Here is a 23,749-nt window from a genome sequence, read left to right on the forward strand (position 1 = left end):
GAAAGCCGTCCTTCACCTAGCTTGTTGGGAACACAAAGTTTCTTTTCAGTTGCAAACTCCATTCCATACATATATATGGAGAGGTACTAGCTCCAACTCGGTTTTACAGTGAAAACTGCAGGAACTTCAAACCGGCACTAGGAAACAGACTGAGAAAGCAGAGAAAAAGTGTCTCCTGCAACCCGTTCCCTTGGTGCTAGATGAACGAACGTCTCTCCACTTGCTCAGATCTGAGAGATAAGTGTGTGTGAAAGCCGTCCTTCACCTATCTTGTTGGGAACACAAAGTTTCTTTTCAGGTGCAAACTCCATTCCATACATATATATGGAGAGGTACTAGCTCCAACTCGGTTTTACAGTGAAAACTGCAGGAACGTCAAACCGGCACTAGGAAACAGACTGAGAAAGCAGAGAAAAAGTGTCTCCTGCAACCCGTTCCCTTGGTGCTAGATGAACGAACGTCTCTCCACTTGCTCAGTTCTGAGAGATAAGTGTGTGTGAAAGCCGTCCTTCACCTAGCTTGTTGGGAACACAAAGTTTCTTTTCAGTTGCAAACTCCATTCCATACATATATATGGGGAGGTACTAGCCCCAACTCGGTTTTACAGTGAAAACTTCAGGAACTTCAAACCGGCCCTAGGAAACAGACTGAGAAAGCAGAGAAAAAGTGTCTCCTGCAACCCATTCCCTTGGTGTTAGATGAAAGAACGACTCTCGACTTTCTCAGTTCTGAGAGATATGTGTGTGTGAAAGCCGTCCTTCACCTAGCTTGTTGGGAACACAAAGTTTCTTTTCAGTTGCAAGCTCCATTCCATACATATATATGGAGAGGTACTAGCTCCAACTCGGTTTTACAGTGAAAACTGCAGGAACTTCAAACCGGCACTAGGAAACAGACTGAGAAAGCAGAGAAAAAGTGTCTCCTGCAACCCGTTCCCTTGGTGCTAGATGAACGAACGTCTCTCCACTTGCTCAGTTCTGAGAGATAAGTGTGTGTGAAAGCCGTCCTTCACCTATCTTGTTGGGAACACAAAGTTTCTTTTCAGGTGCAAACTCCATTCCATACATATATATGGAGAGGTACTAGCTCCAACTCTGTTTTACAGTGAAAACTGCAGGAACGTCAAACCGGCACTAGGAAACAGACTGAGAAAGCAGAGAAAAAGTGTCTCCTGCAACCCGTTCCCTTGGTGCTAGATGAACGAACGTCTCTCCACTTGCTCAGTTCTGAGAGATAAGTGTGTGTGAAAGCCGTCCTTCACCTAGCTTCTTGGGAACACAAAGTTTCTTTTCAGTTGCAAACTCCATTCCATACATATATATGGGGAGGTACTAGCCCCAACTCGGTTTTACAGTGAAAACTGCAGGAACTTCAAACCGGCCCTAGGAAACAGACTGAGAAACAGAGAAAAAGTGTCTCCTGCAACCCATTCCCTTGGTGTTAGATGAAAGAACGACTCTCGACTTTCTCAGTTCTGAGAGATAAGTGTGTGTGAAAGCCGTCCTTCACCTAGCTTGTTGGGAACACAAAGTTTCTTTTCAGTTGCAAGCTCCATTCCATACATATATATGGAGAGGTACTAGCTCCAACTCGGTTTTACAGTGAAAACTGCAGGAACTTCAAACCGGCACTAGGAAACAGACTGAGAAGCAGAGAAATAGTGTCCCCTGCAAACCGTTCCCTTGGTGCTAGATGAACGAACGTCTCTCCACTTGCTCAGTTCTGAGAGATAAGTGTGTGTGAAAGCTGTCCTTCACCTAGCTTGTTGGGAACACAAAGTTTCTTTTCAGTTGCAAACTCCATTCCATATATATATATGGGGAGGTACTAGCTCCAACTCGGTTTTACAGTGAAAACTGCAGGAACTTCAAACCGGCACTAGGAAACAGACTGAGAAAGCAGAGAAAAAGTGTCTCCTGCAACCCGTTCAATTGGTGCTAGATGAACGAACGTCTCTCCACTTGCTCAGTTCTGAGAGATAAGTGTGTGTGAAAGCCGTCCTTCACCTAGCTTGTTGGGAACACAAAGTTTCATTTCAGTTGCAAACTCCATTCCATACATATATATGGGGAGGTACTAGCTCCAACTCGGTTTTACAGTGAAAACTGCAGGAACTTCATACCGGCACTAGGAAACAGACTGAGAAAGCAGAGAAAAAGTGTCTCCTGCAACCCGTTCCCTTGGTGCTAGAGGAACGAACGTCTCTCCACTTGCTCAGTTCTGAGAGATAAGTGTGTGTGAAAGCCGTCCTTCACCTAGCTTGTTGGGAACACAAAGTTTCTTTTCAGTTGCAAACTCCATTCCATACATATATATGGGGAGGTACTAGCCCCAACTCGGTATTACAGTGAAAACTGCAGGAACTTCAAACCGGCACTAGGAAACAGACTTAGAAAGCAGAGAAAAAGTGTCTCCTGCAAACCGTTCCCTTGGTGCTAGATGAACGAACGTCTCTCCACTTGCTCAGTTCTGAGAGATAAGTGTGTGTGAAAGCCGTCCTTCACCTAGCTTGTTGGGAACACAAAGTTTCTTTTCAGTTGCAAACTCCATTCCATACATATATATGGGGAAGTACTAGCTCCAAATCGGTTTTACAGTAAAAACTGCAGGAACTTCTTACCGGCACTAGGAAACAGACTGAGAAAGCAGAGAAAAAGTGTCTCCTGCAACCCGTCCCCTTGGTGCTAGAGGAACGAACGTCTCTCCACTTGCTCAGTTCTGAGAGATAAGTGTGTGTGAAAGCCGTCCTTCACCTAGCTTGTTGGGAACACAAAGTTTCTTTTCAGTTGCAAACTCCATTCCATACATATATATGGAGAGGTACTAGCTCCAACTCGGTTTTACAGTGAAAACTGCAGGAACTTCAAACCGGCACTAGGAAACAGACTGAGAAAGCAGAGAAAAAGTGTCTCCTGCAACCCGTTCCCTTGGTGCTAGATGAACGAACGTCTCTCCACTTGCTCAGATCTGAGAGATAAGTGTGTGTGAAAGCCGTCCTTCACCTATCTTGTTGGGAACACAAAGTTTCTTTTCAGGTGCAAACTCCATTCCATACATATATATGGAGAGGTACTAGCTCCAACTCGGTTTTACAGTGAAAACTGCAGGAACGTCAAACCGGCACTAGGAAACAGACTGAGAAAGCAGAGAAAAAGTGTCTCCTGCAACCCGTTCCCTTGGTGCTAGATGAACGAACGTCTCTCCACTTGCTCAGTTCTGAGAGATAAGTGTGTGTGAAAGCCGTCCTTCACCTAGCTTGTTGGGAACACAAAGTTTCTTTTCAGTTGCAAACTCCATTCCATACATATATATGGGGAGGTACTAGCCCCAACTCGGTTTTACAGTGAAAACTTCAGGAACTTCAAACCGGCCCTAGGAAACAGACTGAGAAAGCAGAGAAAAAGTGTCTCCTGCAACCCATTCCCTTGGTGTTAGATGAAAGAACGACTCTCGACTTTCTCAGTTCTGAGAGATATGTGTGTGTGAAAGCCGTCCTTCACCTAGCTTGTTGGGAACACAAAGTTTCTTTTCAGTTGCAAGCTCCATTCCATACATATATATGGAGAGGTACTAGCTCCAACTCGGTTTTACAGTGAAAACTGCAGGAACTTCAAACCGGCACTAGGAAACAGACTGAGAAAGCAGAGAAAAAGTGTCTCCTGCAACCCGTTCCCTTGGTGCTAGATGAACGAACGTCTCTCCACTTGCTCAGTTCTGAGAGATAAGTGTGTGTGAAAGCCGTCCTTCACCTAGCTTCTTGGGAACACAAAGTTTCTTTTCAGTTGCAAACTCCATTCCATACATATATATGGGGAGGTACTAGCCCCAACTCGGTTTTACAGTGAAAACTGCAGGAACTTCAAACCGGCCCTAGGAAACAGACTGAGAAACAGAGAAAAAGTGTCTCCTGCAACCCATTCCCTTGGTGTTAGATGAAAGAACGACTCTCGACTTTCTCAGTTCTGAGAGATAAGTGTGTGTGAAAGCCGTCCTTCACCTAGCTTGTTGGGAACACAAAGTTTCTTTTCAGTTGCAAGCTCCATTCCATACATATATATGGAGAGGTACTAGCTCCAACTCGGTTTTACAGTGAAAACTGCAGGAACTTCAAACCGGCACTAGGAAACAGACTGAGAAGCAGAGAAATAGTGTCCCCTGCAAACCGTTCCCTTGGTGCTAGATGAACGAACGTCTCTCCACTTGCTCAGTTCTGAGAGATAAGTGTGTGTGAAAGCTGTCCTTCACCTAGCTTGTTGGGAACACAAAGTTTCTTTTCAGTTGCAAACTCCATTCAATATATATATATGGGGAGGTACTAGCTCCAACTCGGTTTTACAGTGAAAACTGCAGGAACTTCAAACCGGCACTAGGAAACAGACTGAGAAAGCAGAGAAAAAGTGTCTCCTGCAACGCGTTCCCTTGGTGCTAGATGAACGAACGTCTCTCCACTTGCTCAGTTCTGAGAGATAAGTGTGTGTGAAAGCCGTCCTTCACCTAGCTTGTTGGGAACACAAAGTTTCATTTCAGTTGCAAACTCCATTCCATACATATATATGGGGAGGTACTAGCTCCAACTCGGTTTTACAGTGAAAACTGCAGGAACTTCATACCGGCACTAGGAAACAGACTGAGAAAGCAGAGAAAAAGTGTCTCCTGCAACCCGTTCCCTTGGTGCTAGAGGAACGAACGTCTCTCCACTTGCTCAGTTCTGAGAGATAAGTGTGTGTGAAAGCCGTCCTTCACCTAGCTTGTTGGGAACACAAAGTTTCTTTTCAGTTGCAAACTCCATTCCATACATATATATGGGGAGGTACTAGCCCCAACTCGGTATTACAGTGAAAACTGCAGGAACTTCAAACCGGCACTAGGAAACAGACTTAGAAAGCAGAGAAAAAGTGTCTCCTGCAAACCGTTCCCTTGGTGCTAGATGAACGAACGTCTCTCCACTTGCTCAGTTCTGAGAGATAAGTGTGTGTGAAAGCCGTCCTTCACCTAGCTTGTTGGGAACACAAAGTTTCTTTTCAGTTGCAAACTCCATTCCATACATATATATGGGGAAGTACTAGCTCCAACTCGGTTTTACAGTAAAAACTGCAGGAACTTCTTACCGGCACTAGGAAACAGACTGAGAAAGCAGAGAAAAAGTGTCTCCTGCAACCCGTCCCCTTGGTGCTAGAGGAACGAACGTCTCTCCACTTGCTCAGTTCTGAGAGATAAGTGTGTGTGAAAGCCGTCCTTCACCTAGCTTGTTGGGAACACAAAGTTTCTTTTCAGTTGCAAACTCCATTCCATACATATATATGGGGAAGTACTAGCTCCAACTCGGTTTTACAGTAAAAACTGCAGGAACTTCTTACCGGCACTAGGAAACAGACTGAGAAAGCAGAGAAAAAGTGTCTCCTGCAACCCGTCCCCTTGGTGCTAGAGGAACGAACGTCTCTCCACTTGCTCAGTTCTGAGAGATAAGTGTGTGTGAAAGCCGTCCTTCACCTAGCTTGTTGGGAACACAAAGTTTCTTTTCAGTTGCAAACTCCATTCCATACATATATATGGAGAGGTACTAGCTCCAACTCGGTTTTACAGTGAAAACTGCAGGAACTTCAAACCGGCACTAGGAAACAGACTGAGAAAGCAGAGAAAAAGTGTCTCCTGCAACCCGTTCCCTTGGTGCTAGATGAACGAACGTCTCTCCACTTGCTCAGATCTGAGAGATAAGTGTGTGTGAAAGCCGTCCTTCACCTATCTTGTTGGGAACACAAAGTTTCTTTTCAGGTGCAAACTCCATTCCATACATATATATGGAGAGGTACTAGCTCCAACTCGGTTTTACAGTGAAAACTGCAGGAACGTCAAACCGGCACTAGGAAACAGACTGAGAAAGCAGAGAAAAAGTGTCTCCTGCAACCCGTTCCCTTGGTGCTAGATGAACGAACGTCTCTCCACTTGCTCAGTTCTGAGAGATAAGTGTGTGTGAAAGCCGTCCTTCACCTAGCTTGTTGGGAACACAAAGTTTCTTTTCAGTTGCAAACTCCATTCCATACATATATATGGGGAGGTACTAGCCCCAACTCGGTTTTACAGTGAAAACTTCAGGAACTTCAAACCGGCCCTAGGAAACAGACTGAGAAAGCAGAGAAAAAGTGTCTCCTGCAACCCATTCCCTTGGTGTTAGATGAAAGAACGACTCTCGACTTTCTCAGTTCTGAGAGATATGTGTGTGTGAAAGCCGTCCTTCACCTAGCTTGTTGGGAACACAAAGTTTCTTTTCAGTTGCAAGCTCCATTCCATACATATATATGGAGAGGTACTAGCTCCAACTCGGTTTTACAGTGAAAACTGCAGGAACTTCAAACCGGCACTAGGAAACAGACTGAGAAAGCAGAGAAAAAGTGTCTCCTGCAACCCGTTCCCTTGGTGCTAGATGAACGAACGTCTCTCCACTTGCTCAGTTCTGAGAGATAAGTGTGTGTGAAAGCCGTCCTTCACCTAGCTTCTTGGGAACACAAAGTTTCTTTTCAGTTGCAAACTCCATTCCATACATATATATGGGGAGGTACTAGCCCCAACTCGGTTTTACAGTGAAAACTGCAGGAACTTCAAACCGGGCCTAGGAAACAGACTGAGAAACAGAGAAAAAGTGTCTCCTGCAACCCATTCCCTTGGTGTTAGATGAAAGAACGACTCTCGACTTTCTCAGTTCTGAGAGATAAGTGTGTGTGAAAGCCGTCCTTCACCTAGCTTGTTGGGAACACAAAGTTTCTTTTCAGTTGCAAGCTCCATTCCATACATATATATGGAGAGGTACTAGCTCCAACTCGGTTTTACAGTGAAAACTGCAGGAACTTCAAACCGGCACTAGGAAACAGACTGAGAAGCAGAGAAATAGTGTCCCCTGCAAACCGTTCCCTTGGTGCTAGATGAACGAACGTCTCTCCACTTGCTCAGTTCTGAGAGATAAGTGTGTGTGAAAGCTGTCCTTCACCTAGCTTGTTGGGAACACAAAGTTTCTTTTCAGTTGCAAACTCCATTCCATATATATATATGGGGAGGTACTAGCTCCAACTCGGTTTTACAGTGAAAACTGCAGGAACTTCAAACCGGCACTAGGAAACAGACTGAGAAAGCAGAGAAAAAGTGTCTCCTGCAACCCGTTCAATTGGTGCTAGATGAACGAACGTCTCTCCACTTGCTCAGTTCTGAGAGATAAGTGTGTGTGAAAGCCGTCCTTCACCTAGCTTGTTGGGAACACAAAGTTTCATTTCAGTTGCAAACTCCATTCCATACATATATATGGGGAGGTACTAGCTCCAACTCGGTTTTACAGTGAAAACTGCAGGAACTTCATACCGGCACTAGGAAACAGACTGAGAAAGCAGAGAAAAAGTGTCTCCTGCAACCCGTTCCCTTGGTGCTAGAGGAACGAACGTCTCTCCACTTGCTCAGTTCTGAGAGATAAGTGTGTGTGAAAGCCGTCCTTCACCTAGCTTGTTGGGAACACAAAGTTTCTTTTCAGTTGCAAACTCCATTCCATACATATATATGGGGAGGTACTAGCCCCAACTCGGTATTACAGTGAAAACTGCAGGAACTTCAAACCGGCACTAGGAAACAGACTTAGAAAGCAGAGAAAAAGTGTCTCCTGCAAACCGTTCCCTTGGTGCTAGATGAACGAACGTCTCTCCACTTGCTCAGTTCTGAGAGATAAGTGTGTGTGAAAGCCGTCCTTCACCTAGCTTGTTGGGAACACAAAGTTTCTTTTCAGTTGCAAACTCCATTCCATACATATATATGGGGAAGTACTAGCTCCAACTCGGTTTTACAGTAAAAACTGCAGGAACTTCTTACCGGCACTAGGAAACAGACTGAGAAAGCAGAGAAAAAGTGTCTCCTGCAACCCGTCCCCTTGGTGCTAGAGGAACGAACGTCTCTCCACTTGCTCAGTTCTGAGAGATAAGTGTGTGTGAAAGCCGTCCTTCACCTAGCTTGTTGGGAACACAAAGTTTCTTTTCAGTTGCAAACTCCATTCCATACATATATATGGAGAGGTACTAGCTCCAACTCGGTTTTACAGTGAAAACTGCAGGAACTTCAAACCGGCACTAGGAAACAGACTGAGAAAGCAGAGAAAAAGTGTCTCCTGCAACCCGTTCCCTTGGTGCTAGAGGAACGAACGTCTCTCCACTTGCTCAGTTCTGAGAGATAAGTGTGTGTGAAAGCCGTCCTTCACCTAGCTTGTTGGGAACACAAAGTTTCTTTTCAGTTGCAAACTCCATTCCATACATATATATGGGGAGGTACTAGCCCCAACTCGGTATTACAGTGAAAACTGCAGGAACTTCAAACCGGCACTAGGAAACAGACTTAGAAAGCAGAGAAAAAGTGTCTCCTGCAAACCGTTCCCTTGGTGCTAGATGAACGAACGTCTCTCCACTTGCTCAGTTCTGAGAGATAAGTGTGTGTGAAAGCCGTCCTTCACCTAGCTTGTTGGGAACACAAAGTTTCTTTTCAGTTGCAAACTCCATTCCATACATATATATGGGGAGGTACTAGCCCCAACTCGGTATTACAGTGAAAACTGCAGGAACTTCAAACCGGCACTAGGAAACAGACTTAGAAAGCAGAGAAAAAGTGTCTCCTGCAAACCGTTCCCTTGGTGCTAGATGAACGAACGTCTCTCCACTTGCTCAGTTCTGAGAGATAAGTGTGTGTGAAAGCCGTCCTTCACCTAGCTTGTTGGGAACACAAAGTTTCTTTTCAGTTGCAAACTCCATTCCATACATATATATGGGGAAGTACTAGCTCCAACTCGGTTTTACAGTAAAAACTGCAGGAACTTCTTACCGGCACTAGGAAACAGACTGAGAAAGCAGAGAAAAAGTGTCTCCTGCAACCCGTCCCCTTGGTGCTAGAGGAACGAACGTCTCTCCACTTGCTCAGTTCTGAGAGATAAGTGTGTGTGAAAGCCGTCCTTCACCTAGCTTGTTGGGAACACAAAGTTTCTTTTCAGTTGCAAACTCCATTCCATACATATATATGGAGAGGTACTAGCTCCAACTCGGTTTTACAGTGAAAACTGCAGGAACTTCAAACCGGCACTAGGAAACAGACTGAGAAAGCAGAGAAAAAGTGTCTCCTGCAACCCGTTCCCTTGGTGCTAGATGAACGAACGTCTCTCCACTTGCTCAGATCTGAGAGATAAGTGTGTGTGAAAGCCGTCCTTCACCTATCTTGTTGGGAACACAAAGTTTCTTTTCAGGTGCAAACTCCATTCCATACATATATATGGAGAGGTACTAGCTCCAACTCGGTTTTACAGTGAAAACTGCAGGAACGTCAAACCGGCACTAGGAAACAGACTGAGAAAGCAGAGAAAAAGTGTCTCCTGCAACCCGTTCCCTTGGTGCTAGATGAACGAACGTCTCTCCACTTGCTCAGTTCTGAGAGATAAGTGTGTGTGAAAGCCGTCCTTCACCTAGCTTGTTGGGAACACAAAGTTTCTTTTCAGTTGCAAACTCCATTCCATACATATATATGGGGAGGTACTAGCCCCAACTCGGTTTTACAGTGAAAACTTCAGGAACTTCAAACCGGCCCTAGGAAACAGACTGAGAAAGCAGAGAAAAAGTGTCTCCTGCAACCCATTCCCTTGGTGTTAGATGAAAGAACGACTCTCGACTTTCTCAGTTCTGAGAGATATGTGTGTGTGAAAGCCGTCCTTCACCTAGCTTGTTGGGAACACAAAGTTTCTTTTCAGTTGCAAGCTCCATTCCATACATATATATGGAGAGGTACTAGCTCCAACTCGGTTTTACAGTGAAAACTGCAGGAACTTCAAACCGGCACTAGGAAACAGACTGAGAAAGCAGAGAAAAAGTGTCTCCTGCAACCCGTTCCCTTGGTGCTAGATGAACGAACGTCTCTCCACTTGCTCAGTTCTGAGAGATAAGTGTGTGTGAAAGCCGTCCTTCACCTAGCTTCTTGGGAACACAAAGTTTCTTTTCAGTTGCAAACTCCATTCCATACATATATATGGGGAGGTACTAGCCCCAACTCGGTTTTACAGTGAAAACTGCAGGAACTTCAAACCGGCCCTAGGAAACAGACTGAGAAACAGAGAAAAAGTGTCTCCTGCAACCCATTCCCTTGGTGTTAGATGAAAGAACGACTCTCGACTTTCTCAGTTCTGAGAGATAAGTGTGTGTGAAAGCCGTCCTTCACCTAGCTTGTTGGGAACACAAAGTTTCTTTTCAGTTGCAAGCTCCATTCCATACATATATATGGAGAGGTACTAGCTCCAACTCGGTTTTACAGTGAAAACTGCAGGAACTTCAAACCGGCACTAGGAAACAGACTGAGAAGCAGAGAAATAGTGTCCCCTGCAAACCGTTCCCTTGGTGCTAGATGAACGAACGTCTCTCCACTTGCTCAGTTCTGAGAGATAAGTGTGTGTGAAAGCTGTCCTTCACCTAGCTTGTTGGGAACACAAAGTTTCTTTTCAGTTGCAAACTCCATTCCATATATATATATGGGGAGGTACTAGCTCCAACTCGGTTTTACAGTGAAAACTGCAGGAACTTCAAACCGGCACTAGGAAACAGACTGAGAAAGCAGAGAAAAAGTGTCTCCTGCAACGCGTTCCCTTGGTGCTAGATGAACGAACGTCTCTCCACTTGCTCAGTTCTGAGAGATAAGTGTGTGTGAAAGCCGTCCTTCTCCTAGCTTTTTGGGAACACAAAGATTCTTTTCAGTTGCAAACTACATTCCATACATACATATGGAGAGGTACTAGCTCCAACTCGGTTTTACAGTGAAAACTGCAGGAACTTCAAACCGGCACTAGGAAACAGACTGAGAAAGCAGAGAAAAAGTGTCTCCTGCAAACCGTTCCCTTGGTGCTAGATGAACGAACGACTCCCGAATTTCTCAGTTCTGAGAGATAAGTGTGTGTGAAAGCCGTACTTCACCTAGCTTGTTGGGAACACAAAGTTTCTTTTCAGTTGCAAACTCCATTCCATACATATATATGGGGAAGTACTAGCTCCAACTCGGTTTTACAGTGAAAACTGCAGGAACTTCAAACTGGCACTAGGAAACAGACTGAGAAAGCAGAGAAAAAGTGTCTCCTGCAACCCGTTCCCTTGGTGCTAGAGGAACGAACGTCTCTCCACTTGCTCAGTTCTGAGAGATAAGTGTGTGTGAAAGCCGTCCTTCACCTAGCTTGTTGGGAACACAAAGTTTCTTTTCAGTTGCAAACTCCATTCCATACATATATATGGGGAGGTACTAGCCCCAACTCGGTTTTACAGTGAAAACTGCAGGAACTTCAAACCGGCCCTAGGAAACAGACTGAGAAAGCAGAGAAAAAGTGTCTCCTGCAACCCGTTCCCTTGGTGCTAGATGAACGAACGTCTCTCCACTTGCTCAGTTCTGAGAGATAAGTGTGTGTGAAAGCCGTCCTTCACCTAGCTTGTTGGGAACACAAAGTTTCTTTTCAGTTGCAAACTCCATTCCATACATATATATGGGGAGGTACTAGCTCCAACTCGGTTTTACAGTGAAAACTGCAGGAACTTCATACCGGCACTAGGAAACAGACTGAGAAAGCAGAGAAAAATTGTCTCCTGCAACCCGTTCCCTTGGTGCTAGATGAACAAACGTCTCTCCACTTGCTCAGTTCTGAGAGATAAGTGTGTGTTTAAGCCGTCCTTCACCTTGCTTGTTGGGAACACAAAGTTTCTTTTCAGTTGCAAACTCCATTCCATACATATATATGGGGAGGTACTAGCTCCAACTCGGTTTTACAGTGAAAACTGCAGGAACTTCAAACCGGCACTAGGAAACAGACTGAGAAAGCAGAGAAAAAGTGTCTCCTGCAACCCGTTCCCTTGGTGCTAGAGGAACGAACGTCTCTCCACTTGCTCAGTTCTGAGAGATAAGTGTGTGTGAAAGCCGTCCTTCACCTAGCTTGTTGGGAACACAAAGTTTCTTTTCAGTTGCAAACTCCATTCCATACATATATATGGGGAGGTACTAGCCCCAACTCGGTATTACAGTGAAAACTGCAGGAACTTCAAACCGGCCCTAGGAAACAGACTGAGAAAGCAGAGAAAAAGTGTCTCCTGCAACCCGTTCAATTGGTGCTAGATGAACGAACGTCTCTCCACTTGCTCAGTTCTGAGAGATAAGTGTGTGTGAAAGCCGTCCTTCACCTAGCTTGTTGGGAACACAAAGTTTCTTTTCAGTTGCAAACTCCATTCCATACATATATATGGGGAGGTACTAGCTCCAACTCGGTTTTACAGTGAAAACTGCAGGAACTTCATACCGGCACTAGGAAACAGACTGAGAAAGCAGAGAAAAAGTGTCTCCTGCAACCCGTTCCCTTGGTGCTAGAGGAACGAACGTCTCTCCACTTGCTCAGTTCTGAGAGATAAGTGTGTGTGAAAGCCGTCCTTCACCTAGCTTGTTGGGAACACAAAGTTTCTTTTCAGTTGCAAACTCCATTCCATACATATATATGGGGAGGTACTAGCCCCAACTCGGTATTACAGTGAAAACTGCAGGAACTTCAAACCGGCACTAGGAAACAGACTTAGAAAGCAGAGAAAAAGTGTCTCCTGCAAACCGTTCTCTTGGTGCTAGATGAACGAACGTCTCTCCACTTGCTCAGTTCTGAGAGATAAGTGTGTGTGAAAGCCGTCCTTCACCTAGCTTGTTGGGAACACAAAGTTTCTTTTCAGTTGCAAACTCCATTCCATACATATATATGGGGAAGTACTAGCTCCAACTCGGTTTTACAGTAAAAACTGCAGGAACTTCTTACCGGCACTAGGAAACAGACTGAGAAAGCAGAGAAAAAGTGTCTCCTGCAACCCGTCCCCTTGGTGCTAGAGGAACGAACGTCTCTCCACTTGCTCAGTTCTGAGAGATAAGTGTGTGTGAAAGCCGTCCTTCACCTAGCTTGTTGGGAACACAAAGTTTCTTTTCAGTTGCAAACTCCATTCCATACATATATATGGAGAGGTACTAGCTCCAACTCGGTTTTACAGTGAAAACTGCAGGAACTTCAAACCGGCACTAGGAAACAGACTGAGAAAGCAGAGAAAAAGTGTCTCCTGCAACCCGTTCCCTTGGTGCTAGATGAACGAACGTCTCTCCACTTGCTCAGATCTGAGAGATAAGTGTGTGTGAAAGCCGTCCTTCACCTAGATTGTTGGGAACACAAAGTTTCTTTTCAGTTGCAAACTCCATTCCATACATATATATGGGGAGGTACTAGCCCCAAATCGGTTTTACAGTGAAAACTTCAGGAACTTCAAACCGGCCCTAGGAAACAGACTGAGAAAGCAGAGAAAAAGTGTCTCCTGCAACCCATTCCCTTGGTGTTAGATGAAAGAAAGACTCTCGACTTTCTCAGTTCTGAGAGATATGTGTGTGTGAAAGCCGTCCTTCACCTAGCTTGTTGGGAACACAAAGTTTCTTTTCAGTTGCAAGCTCCATTCCATACATATATATGGAGAGGTACTAGCTCCAACTCGGTTTTACAGTGAAAACTGCAGGAACTTCAAACCGGCACTAGGAAACAGACTGAGAAAGCAGAGAAAAAGTGTCTCCTGCAACCCGTTCCCTTGGTGCTAGATGAACGAACGTCTCTCCACTTGCTCAGTTCTGAGAGATAAGTGTGTGTGAAAGCCGTCCTTCACCTATCTTGTTGGGAACACAAAGTTTCTTTTCAGGTGCAAACTCCATTCCATACATATATATGGAGAGGTACTAGCTCCAACTCTGTTTTACAGTGAAAACTGCAGGAACGTCAAACCGGCACTAGGAAACAGACTGAGAAAGCAGAGAAAAAGTGTCTCCTGCAACCCGTTCCCTTGGTGCTAGATGAACGAACGTCTCTCCACTTGCTCAGTTCTGAGAGATAAGTGTGTGTGAAAGCCGTCCTTCACCTAGCTTGTTGGGAACACAAAGTTTCTTTTCAGTTGCAAACTCCATTCCATACATATATATGGGGAGGTACTAGCCCCAACTCGGTTTTACAGTGAAAACTGCAGGAACTTCAAACCGGCCCTAGGAAACAGACTGAGAAACAGAGAAAAAGTGTCTCCTGCAACCCATTCCCTTGGTGTTAGATGAAAGAACGACTCTCGACTTTCTCAGTTCTGAGAGATAAGTGTGTGTGAAAGCCGTCCTTCACCTAGCTTGTTGGGAACACAAAGTTTCTTTTCAGTTGCAAGCTCCATTCCATACATATATATGGAGAGGTACTAGCTCCAACTCGGTTTTACAGTGAAAACTGCAGGAATTTCAAACCGGCACTAGGAAACAGACTGAGAAGCAGAGAAATAGTGTCTCCTGCAAACCGTTCCCTTGGTGCTAGATGAACGAACGTCTCTCCACTTGCTCAGTTCTGAGAGATAAGTGTGTGTGAAAGCTGTCCTTCACCTAGCTTGTTGGGAACACAAAGTTTCTTTTCAGTTGCAAACTCCATTCCATATATATATATGGGGAGGTACTAGTTCCAACTCGGTTTTACAGTGAAAACTGCAGGAACTTCAAACCGGCACTAGGAAACAGACTGAGAAAGCAGAGAAAAAGTGTCTCCTGCAACGCGTTCCCTTGGTGCTAGATGAACGAACGTCTCTCCACTTGCTCAGTTCTGAGAGATAAGTGTGTGTGAAAGCCGTCCTTCTCCTAGCTTTTTGGGAACAAAAAGATTCTTTTCAGTTGCAAACTACATTCCATACATATATATGGAGAGGTACTAGCTCCAACTCGGTTTTACAGTGAAAACTGCAGGAACTTCAAACCGGCACTAGGAAACAGACTGAGAAAGCAGAGAAAAAGTGTCTCCTGCAAACCGTTCCCTTGGTGCTAGATGAACGAACGACTCCCGAATTTCTCAGTTCTGAGAGATAAGTGTGTGTGAAAGCCGTCCTTCACCTAGCTTGTTGGGAACACAAAGTTTCTTTTCAGTTGCAAACTCCATTCCATACATATATATGGGGAAGTACTAGCTCCAACTCGGTTTTACAGTGAAAACTGCAGGAACTTCAAACTGGCACTAAGAAACAGACTGAGAAAGCAGAGAAAAAGTGTCTCCTGCAACCCGTCCCCTTGGTGCTAGAGGAACGAACGTCTCTCCACTTGCTCAGTTCTGAGAGATAAGTGTGTTTGAAAGCCGTCCTTCACCTAGCTTGTTGGGAACACAAAGTTTCTTTTCAGTTGCAAACTCCATTCCATACATATATATGGGGAGGTACTAGCCCCAACTCGGTTTTACAGTGAAAACTGCAGGAAATTCAAACCGGCCCTAGGAAACAGACTGAGAAAGCAGAGAAAAAGTGTCTCCTGCAACCCATTCCATTGGTGCTAGATGAACGAACGTCTCGCCACTTGCTCAGTTCTGAGAGATAAGTGTGTGTGAAAGCCGTCCTTCACCTAGCTTGTTGGGAACACAAAGTTTCTTTTCAGTTGCAAGCTCCATTCCATACATATATATGGAGAGGTACTATCTCCAACTCGGTTTTACAGTGAAAACTGCAGGAACTTCAAACCGGCACTAGGAAACAGACTGAAAAAGCAGAGAAAAAGTGTCTCCTACAAACCGTTCCCTTGGTGCTAGATGAACGAAAGTCTCTCCACTTGCTCAGTTCTGAGAGATAAGTGTGTGTGAAAGCTGTCCTTCACCTAGCTTGTTGGGAACACAAAGTTTCTTTTCAGTTGCAAACTCCTTTCCATACATATATATGGGGAGGTACTAGCCCCAACTCGGTTTTACAGTGAAAACTGCAGGAACTTCAAACCGGCACTAGGAAACAGACTGAGAAAGCAGAGAAAAAGTGTCTCCTGCTACCCGTTCCCTTGGTGTTAGATGAAAGAACGACTCTCGACTTTCTCAGTTCTGAGAGATAAGTGTGTGTGAAAGCCGTCCTTCACCTAGCTTGTTGGGAACACAATTTTTCTTTTCAGTTGCAAACTCCATTCCATACATATATATGGGGAGGTACTAGCTCCAACTCGGTTTTACAGTGAAAACTGCAGGAACTTCAAACCGGCACTAGGAAACAGACTGAGAAAGCAGAGAAAAAGTGTCTCCTGCTACCCGTTCCCTTGGTGCTAGATGAACGAACGTCTCTCGACTTGCTCAGTTCTGAGAGATAAGTGTGTGTGAAAGCCGTCCTTCACCTAGCTTGTTGGGAACACAAAGTTTCTTTTCAGTTGCAAACTCCATTTCATACATATATATGGGGAGGTACTAGCCCCAACTCGGTTTTACAGTGAAAACTGCAGGAACTTCAAACCGGCACTAGGAAACAGACTGAGAAAGCAGAGAAAAAGTGTCTCCTGCAACGCGTTCCCTTGGTGCTAGATGAACGAAGGTCTCTCCACTTGCTCAGTTCTGAGAGATAAGTGTGTGTGAAAGCCGTCCTTCACCTAGCTTGTTGGGAACACAATTTTTCTTTTCAGTTGCAAACTCCATTCCATACATATATATGGGGAGGTACTAGCTCCAACTCGGTTTTACAGTGAAAACTGCAGGAACTTCAAACCGGCACTAGGAAACAGACTGAGAAAGCAGAGAAAAAGTGTCTCCTGCAACGCGTTCCCTTGGTGCTAGATGAACGAAGGTCTCTCCACTTGCTCAGTTCTAAGAGATAAGTGTGTGTGAAAGCTGTCCTTCTCCTAGCTTTTTGGGAACACAAAGTTTCTTTTCAGTTGCAAACTCCATTCCATACATATATATGGGGAGGTACTAGCCCCAACTCGGTTTTACAGTGAAAACTGCAGGAACTTCAAACCGGCACTAGGAAAAAGTCTGAGAAAGCAGAGAAAAAATGTCTCCTGCAACCCGTACCCTTGGTGCTAGATGAACGAACGACTCCCGAATTTTTCAGTTCTGAGAGATAAGTGTGTGTGAAAGCCGTCCTTCACCTAGCTTTTTGGGAACACAAAGTTTCTTTTCAGTTGCAAACTCCATTCCATACATATATATGGGGAGGTACTAGCCCCAACTCGGTTTTACAGTGAAAACTGCAGGAACTTCAAACCGGCACTAGGAAAAAGTCTGAGAAAGCAGAGAAAAAATGTCTCCTGCAACCCGTACCCTTGGTGCTAGATGAACGAACGACTCCCGAATTTTTCAGTTCTGAGAGATAAATGTGTGTGAAAGCCGTCCTTCACCTAGCTTGTTGGGAACACAAAGTTTCTTTTCAGTTGCAAACTCCATTCCATACATATATATGGGGAGGTACTAGCCCCAACTCGGTTTTACAGTGAAAACTGCAGGAACTTCAAACCGGCACTAGGAAACAGACTGAGAAAGCAGAGAATAAATGTCTCCTGCAACCCGTTCCCTTGGTGCTAGATGAACGAACGTCTCTCGACTTGCTCAGTTCTGAGAGATAAATGTGTGTGAAAGCCGTCCTTCACCTAGCTTGTTGGGAACACAAAGTTTCTTTTCAGTTGCAAATTCCATTCCATACATATATATGGGGAGGTACTAGCCCCAACTCGGTTTTACAGTGAAAACTGCAGGAACTTCAAACTGGCACTAGGAAACAGACTGAGAAAGCAGAGAAATAGTGTCTCCTGCAACCCGTTCCCTTGGTGCTAGATGAACGAACGTCTCTCCACGTGCTCAGTTCTGAGAGATAAGTGTGTGTGAAAGCCGTCCTTCACCTAGCTTGTTGGGAACACAAAGTTTCTTTTCAGTTGCAAACTCCATTCCATACATATATATGGGGAGGTACTAGCTCCAACTCGGTTTTACAGTGAAAACTACAGGAACTTCAAACCGGCACTAGGAAACAGACTGAGAAAGCAGAGAAAAAGTGTCTCCTGCAACTCGTTCCCTTGGTGCTAGTGGAACGAACGTCTCTCCACTTGCTCAGTTCTGAGAGATAAGTGTGTGTGAAAGCTGTCCTTCACCTAGCTTGTTGGGAACACAAAGTTTCTTTTCAGTTGCAAACTCCATTCCATACATATATATGGGGAGGTACTAGCCCCAACTCGGTTTAACAGTGAAAACTGCAGGAACTTCAAACCGGCACTAGGAAACAGACTGAGAAAGCAGAGAAATAATGTATCCTGCAACCCGTTCCCTTGGTGCAAGATGAACGAACGTCTCTCGACTTGCTCAGTTCTGAGAGATAAGTGTGTGTGAAAGCCGTCCTTCACCTAGCTTGTTGGGAACACAAAGTTTCTTTTCAGTTGCAAACTCCATTCCATACATATATATGGGGAGGTACTAGCCCCAACTCGGTTTTACAGTGAAAACTGCAGGAACTTCAAACCGGCACTAGGAAACAGACTGAGAAAGCAGAGAAAAAGTGTCTCCTGCAACCCGTTCCCTTGGTGCTAGATGAACGAACGTCTCTCCACTTGCTCAGTTCTGAGAGATAAGTGTGTGTGAAAGCCGTCCTTCACCTAGCTTGTTGGGAACACAAAGTTTCTTTTCAGTTGCAAACTCCATTCCATACATATATATGGGGAGGTACTAGCTCCAACTCGGTTTTACAGTGAAAACTACAGGAACTTCAAACCGGCACTAGGAAACAGACTGAGAAAGCAGAGGAAAAGTGTCTCCTGCAACTCGTTCCCTTGGTGCTAGAGGAACGAACGTCTCTCCACTTGCTAAGTTCTGAGAGATAAGTGGGTGTGAAAGCCGTCTTTCACCTAGCTTGTTGGGAACACAAAGTTTCTTTTCAGTTTCAAACTCCATTCCATACATATATATGGGGAGGTACTAGCCCCAACTCGGTTTTACAGTGAAAACTGCAGGAACATCAAACCGGCACTAGGAAACAGACTGAGAAAGCAGAGAAAAAGTGTCTCCTGCAACCCGTTCCCTTGGTGCTAAATGAACGAACGTCTCTCCACTTGCTCAGTTCTGAGAGATAAGTGTGTGTGAAAGCCGTCCTTCACATAGCTTGTTGGGAACACAAAGATTCTTTTCAGTTGCAAACTCCATTCCATACATATATATGGGGAGGTACTAGCCCCAACTCGGTTTTACAGTGAAAACTGCAGGAACTTCAAACCGGCACTAGGAAACAGACTGAGAAAGCAGAGAAAAAATGTCTCCTGCAACCCGTTCCCTTGGTGCTATATGAACGAACGTCTCTCCACTTGCTCAGTTCTGAGAGATAAGTGTGTGTGAAAGCCGTCCTTCACCTAGCTTGTTGGGAACACAAAGTTTCTTTTCAGTTGGAAGCTCCATTCCATACATATATATGGAGAGGTACTAGCTCCAACTCGGTTTTACAGTGAAAACTGCAGGAACTTCAAACCGGCACTAGGAAACAGACTGAGAAAACAGAGAAAAAGTGTCTCCTGCAATCCGTTCCCTTGGTGCTAGATGAACGAACGTCTCTCCACTTGCTCAGTTCTGAGAGATAAATGTGTGTGAAAGCCGTCCTTCACCTAGCTTGTTGGGAACACAAAGTTTCTTTTCAGTTGCAAACTCCATTCCATACATATATATGGGGAAGTAATAGCTCCAACTCGGTTTTACAGTAAAAACTGCAGGAACTTCAAACCGGCACTAAGAAACAGACTGAGAAAGCAGAGAAAATGTGTCTCCTGCAACCCATTCCATTGGTGCTAGAGGAACGAACGTCTCTCCACTTGCTCAGTTCTCAGAGATAAGTGTCTGTGAAAGCCGTCCTTCACCTAGCTTGTTGGGAACACAAAGTTTCTTTTCAGTTGCAAACTCCATTCCATACATATATATGGGGAGGTACTAGCCCCAACTCGGTTTTACAGTGAAAACTGCAGGAACTTCAAACCGGCACTAGGAAACAGACTGAGAAAGCAGAGAAAAAGTGTCTCCTGCAACCCGTTCCCTTGGTGCTAGATGAACGAACGTCTCTCCACTTGCTCAGTTCTGAGAGATAAGTGTGTGTGAAAGCCGTCCTTCACCTAGCTTGTTGGGAACACAAAGTTTCTTTTCAGTTGCAAACTCCATTCCATACATATATATGGGGAGGTACTAGCCCCAACTCGGTTTTACAGAGAAAACTGCAGGAACTTCAAACCGGCACTAAGAAACAGACTGAGAAAGCATAGAAAATGTGTCTCCTGCAACCCGTTCCCTTGGTGCTAGAGGAACGAACGTCTCTCCACTTGCTCAGTTCTCAGAGATAAGTGAGTGTGAAAGCCGTCCTTCACCTAGCTTGTTGGGAACACAAAGTTTCTTTTCAGTTGCAAACTCCATTCCATACATATATATGGGGAGGTACTAGCCCCAACTCGGTTTTACAGTGAAAACCGCAGGAACTTCAAACCGGCACTAGGAAACAGACTGAGAAAGCAGAGAAAAAGTGTCTCCTGCAACCCGTTCCCTTGGTGCTAGATGAACGAACGTCTCTCCACTTGCTCAGTTCTGAGAGATAAGTGTGTGTGAGGGCTGTCCTTCACATAGCTTGTTGGGAACACAAAGTTTCTTTCAGTTGCAAACTACATTCCATACATATATATGGGGAGGTACTAGCCCCAACTCGGTTTTACAGTGAAAACTGAAGGAACTTCAAACCGGCACTAGGAAACAGACTGAGAAAGCAGAGAAAAAATGTCTCCTGCAACCCGTTCCCTTGGTGCTAGATGAACGAACGTCTCTCCACTTGCTCCGTTCTGAGAGATAAGTGTGTGTGAAAGCCGTCCTTCACCTAGCTTGTTGGGAACACAAAGTTTCTTTTCAGTTGCAAGCTCCATTCCATACATATATATGGAGAGGTACTAGCTCCAACTCGGTTTTACATTGAAAACTGCAGGAACTTCAAACCGGCACTAGGAAACAGACTGAGAAAACAGAGAAAAAGTGTCTCCTGCAACCCGTTCCCTTGGTGCTAGATGAACGAACGTCTCTCCACTTGCTCAGTTCTCAGAGATAAGTGTGTGTGAAAGCCGTCCTTCACCTAGCTTGTTGGGAACACAAAGTTTCTTTTCAGTTGCAAACTCCATTCCATACATATATATGGGGAAGTACTAGCTCCAACTCGGTTTTACAGTAAAAACTGCAGGAACTTCAAACCGGCACTAAGAAACAGACTGAGAAAGCAGAGAAAATGTGTCTCCTGCAACCCATTCCCTTGGTGCTAGAGGAACGAACGTCTCTCCACTTGCTCAGTTCTCAGAGATAAGTGTGTGTGAAAGCCGTCCTTCACCTAGCTTGTTGGGAACACAAAGTTTCTTTTCAGTTGCAAACTCCATTCCATACATATATATGGGGAGGTACTAGCCCCAACTCGGTTTTACAGTAAAAACTGCAGGAACTTCAAACCGGCACTAGGAAACAGACTGAGAAAGCAGAGAAAATGTGTCTCCTGCAACCCGTTCCCTTGGTGCTAGATGAACGAACGTCTCTCCACTTGCTCAGTTCTGAGAGATAAGTGTGTGTGAAAGCCGTCCTTCACCTAGCTTGTTGGGAACACAAAGTTTCTTTTCAGTTGCAAACTCCATTCCATACATATATATGGGGAGGTACTAGCCCCAACTCGGTTTTACAGTGAAAACTGCAGGAACTTCAAACCGGCACTAGGAAAAAGTCTGAGAAAGCAGAGAAAAAATGTCTCCTGCAACCCGTTCCCTTGGTGCTAGATGAACGAACGACTCTCGACTTTCTCAGTTCTGAGAGATAAGTGTGTGTGAGAGCCGTCCTTCAACTAGCTTGTTGGGAACACAAAGTTTCTTTTCAGTTGCAAACTCCATTCCATACATATATATGGGGAGGTACTAGCCCCAACTCGGTTTTACAGTGAAAACTGCAGGAACTTCAAACCGGCACTAGGAAACAGACTGAGAAAGCAGAGAAAAAGTGTCTCCTGCAACCCGTTCCCTTGGTGCTAGATGAACGAATGTCTCTCCACTTGCTCAGCTCTGAGAGATAAGTGTGTGTGAAAGCCGTCCTTCACCTAGCTTGTTGGGAACACAAAGTTTCTTTTCAGTTGCAAACTCCATTCCATACATATATATGGGGAGGTACTAGCCCCAACTCGGTTTTACAGTGAAAACTGCAGGAACTTCAAACCGGCACTAGGAAACAGACTGAGAAAGCAGAGAAATAATGTCTCCTGCAACCCGTTCCCTTGGTGTTAGATGAACGAATGTCTCTCCACTTGCTCAGTTCTGAGAGATAAGTGTGTGTGAAAGCCGTCCTTCACCTAGCTTGTTGGGAACACAAAGTTTCTTTTCAGTTGCAAAATCCATTCCATACATATATATGGGGAAGTACTAGCCCCAACTCGGTTTTACAGTGAAAACTGAAGGAACTTCAAACCGGCACTAAGAAACAGACTGAGAAAGCAGAGAAAAAGTGTCTCCTGCAACCCGTTCCCTTGGTGCTAGATGAACGAACGTCTCTCGACTTGCTCAGTTCTCGGAGATAAGTGTGTGTGAAAGCCGTCCTTCACCTAGCTTGTTGGGAATACAAATTTTCTTTTCAGTTGCAAACTCCATTCCATACATATATATGGGGAGGTACTAGCTCCAACACGGTTTTACAGTGAAAACTGCAGGAACTTCAAACCGGCACTAGGAAACAGACTGAGAATGCAGAGAAAAGTTTCTCCTGCAAACCGTTCCCTTGGTGCTAGATGAACGAACGTCTCTCCACTTGCTCAGTTCTGAGAGATAAGTGTGTGTGAAAGCCGTACTTCACCTAGCTTGTTGGCAACACAAAGTTTCTTTTCAGTTGCAAACTCCATTCCATACATATATATGGGGAGGCACTAGCCCCAACTCGGTTTTACAGTGAAAACTGCAGGAACTTCAAACCGGCACTAGGAAACAGACTGAGAAAGCAGAGAAAATGTGTCTCCTGCAACCCGTTCCCTTGGTGTTAGATGAAAGAACGACTCTCGACTTTCTCAGTTCTGAGAGATAAGTGTGTGTGAAAGCCGTCCTTCACCTAGCTTGTTGGGAACACAAAGTTTCTTTTCAGTTGCAAACTCCATTCCATACATATATATGGGGAGGTACTAGCTCCAACTCGGTTTTACAGTGAAAACTGCAGGAACGTCAAACCGGCACTAGGAAACAGACTGAGAAAGCAGAGAAAAAGTGTGTCCTGCAAACCGTTCCCTTGGTGCTAGATGAACGAACGTCTCTCCACTTGCTCAGTTCTGAGAGATAAGTGTGTGTGAAAGCCGTCCTTCACCTAGCTTGTTGGGAACACAAAGTTTCTTTTCAGTTGCAAACTCCATTCCATACATATATATGGGGAGGTACTAGCCCCAACTCGGTTTTACAGTGAAAACTGCAGGAACTTCAAACCGGCACTAGGAAACAGACTGAGAAAGCAGAGAAATAATGTCTCCTGCAACCCGTTCCCTTGGTGTTAGATGAACGAATGTCTCTCCACTTGCTCAGTTCTGAGAGATAAGTGTGTGTGAAAGCCGTCCTTCACCTAGCTTGTTGGGAACACAAAGTTTCTTTTCAGTTGCAAAATCCATTCCATACATATATATGGGGAAGTACTAGCCCCAACTCGGTTTTACAGTGAAAACTGAAGGAACTTCAAACCGGCACTAAGAAACAGACTGAGAAAGCAGAGAAAAAGTGTCTCCTGCAACCCGTTCCCTTGGTGCTAGATGAACGAACGTCTCTCGACTTGCTCAGTTCTCGGAGATAAGTGTGTGTGAAAGCCGTCGTTCACCTAGCTTGTTGGGAATACAAATTTTCTTTTCAGTTGCAAACTCCATTCCATACATATATATGGGGAGGTACTAGCTCCAACACGGTTTTA

This window comes from Camelus bactrianus, chromosome 2 (genome assembly GCF_048773025.1).
Source record: "Camelus bactrianus isolate YW-2024 breed Bactrian camel chromosome 2, ASM4877302v1, whole genome shotgun sequence".
Lineage (NCBI taxonomy): Eukaryota > Metazoa > Chordata > Mammalia > Artiodactyla > Camelidae > Camelus > Camelus bactrianus.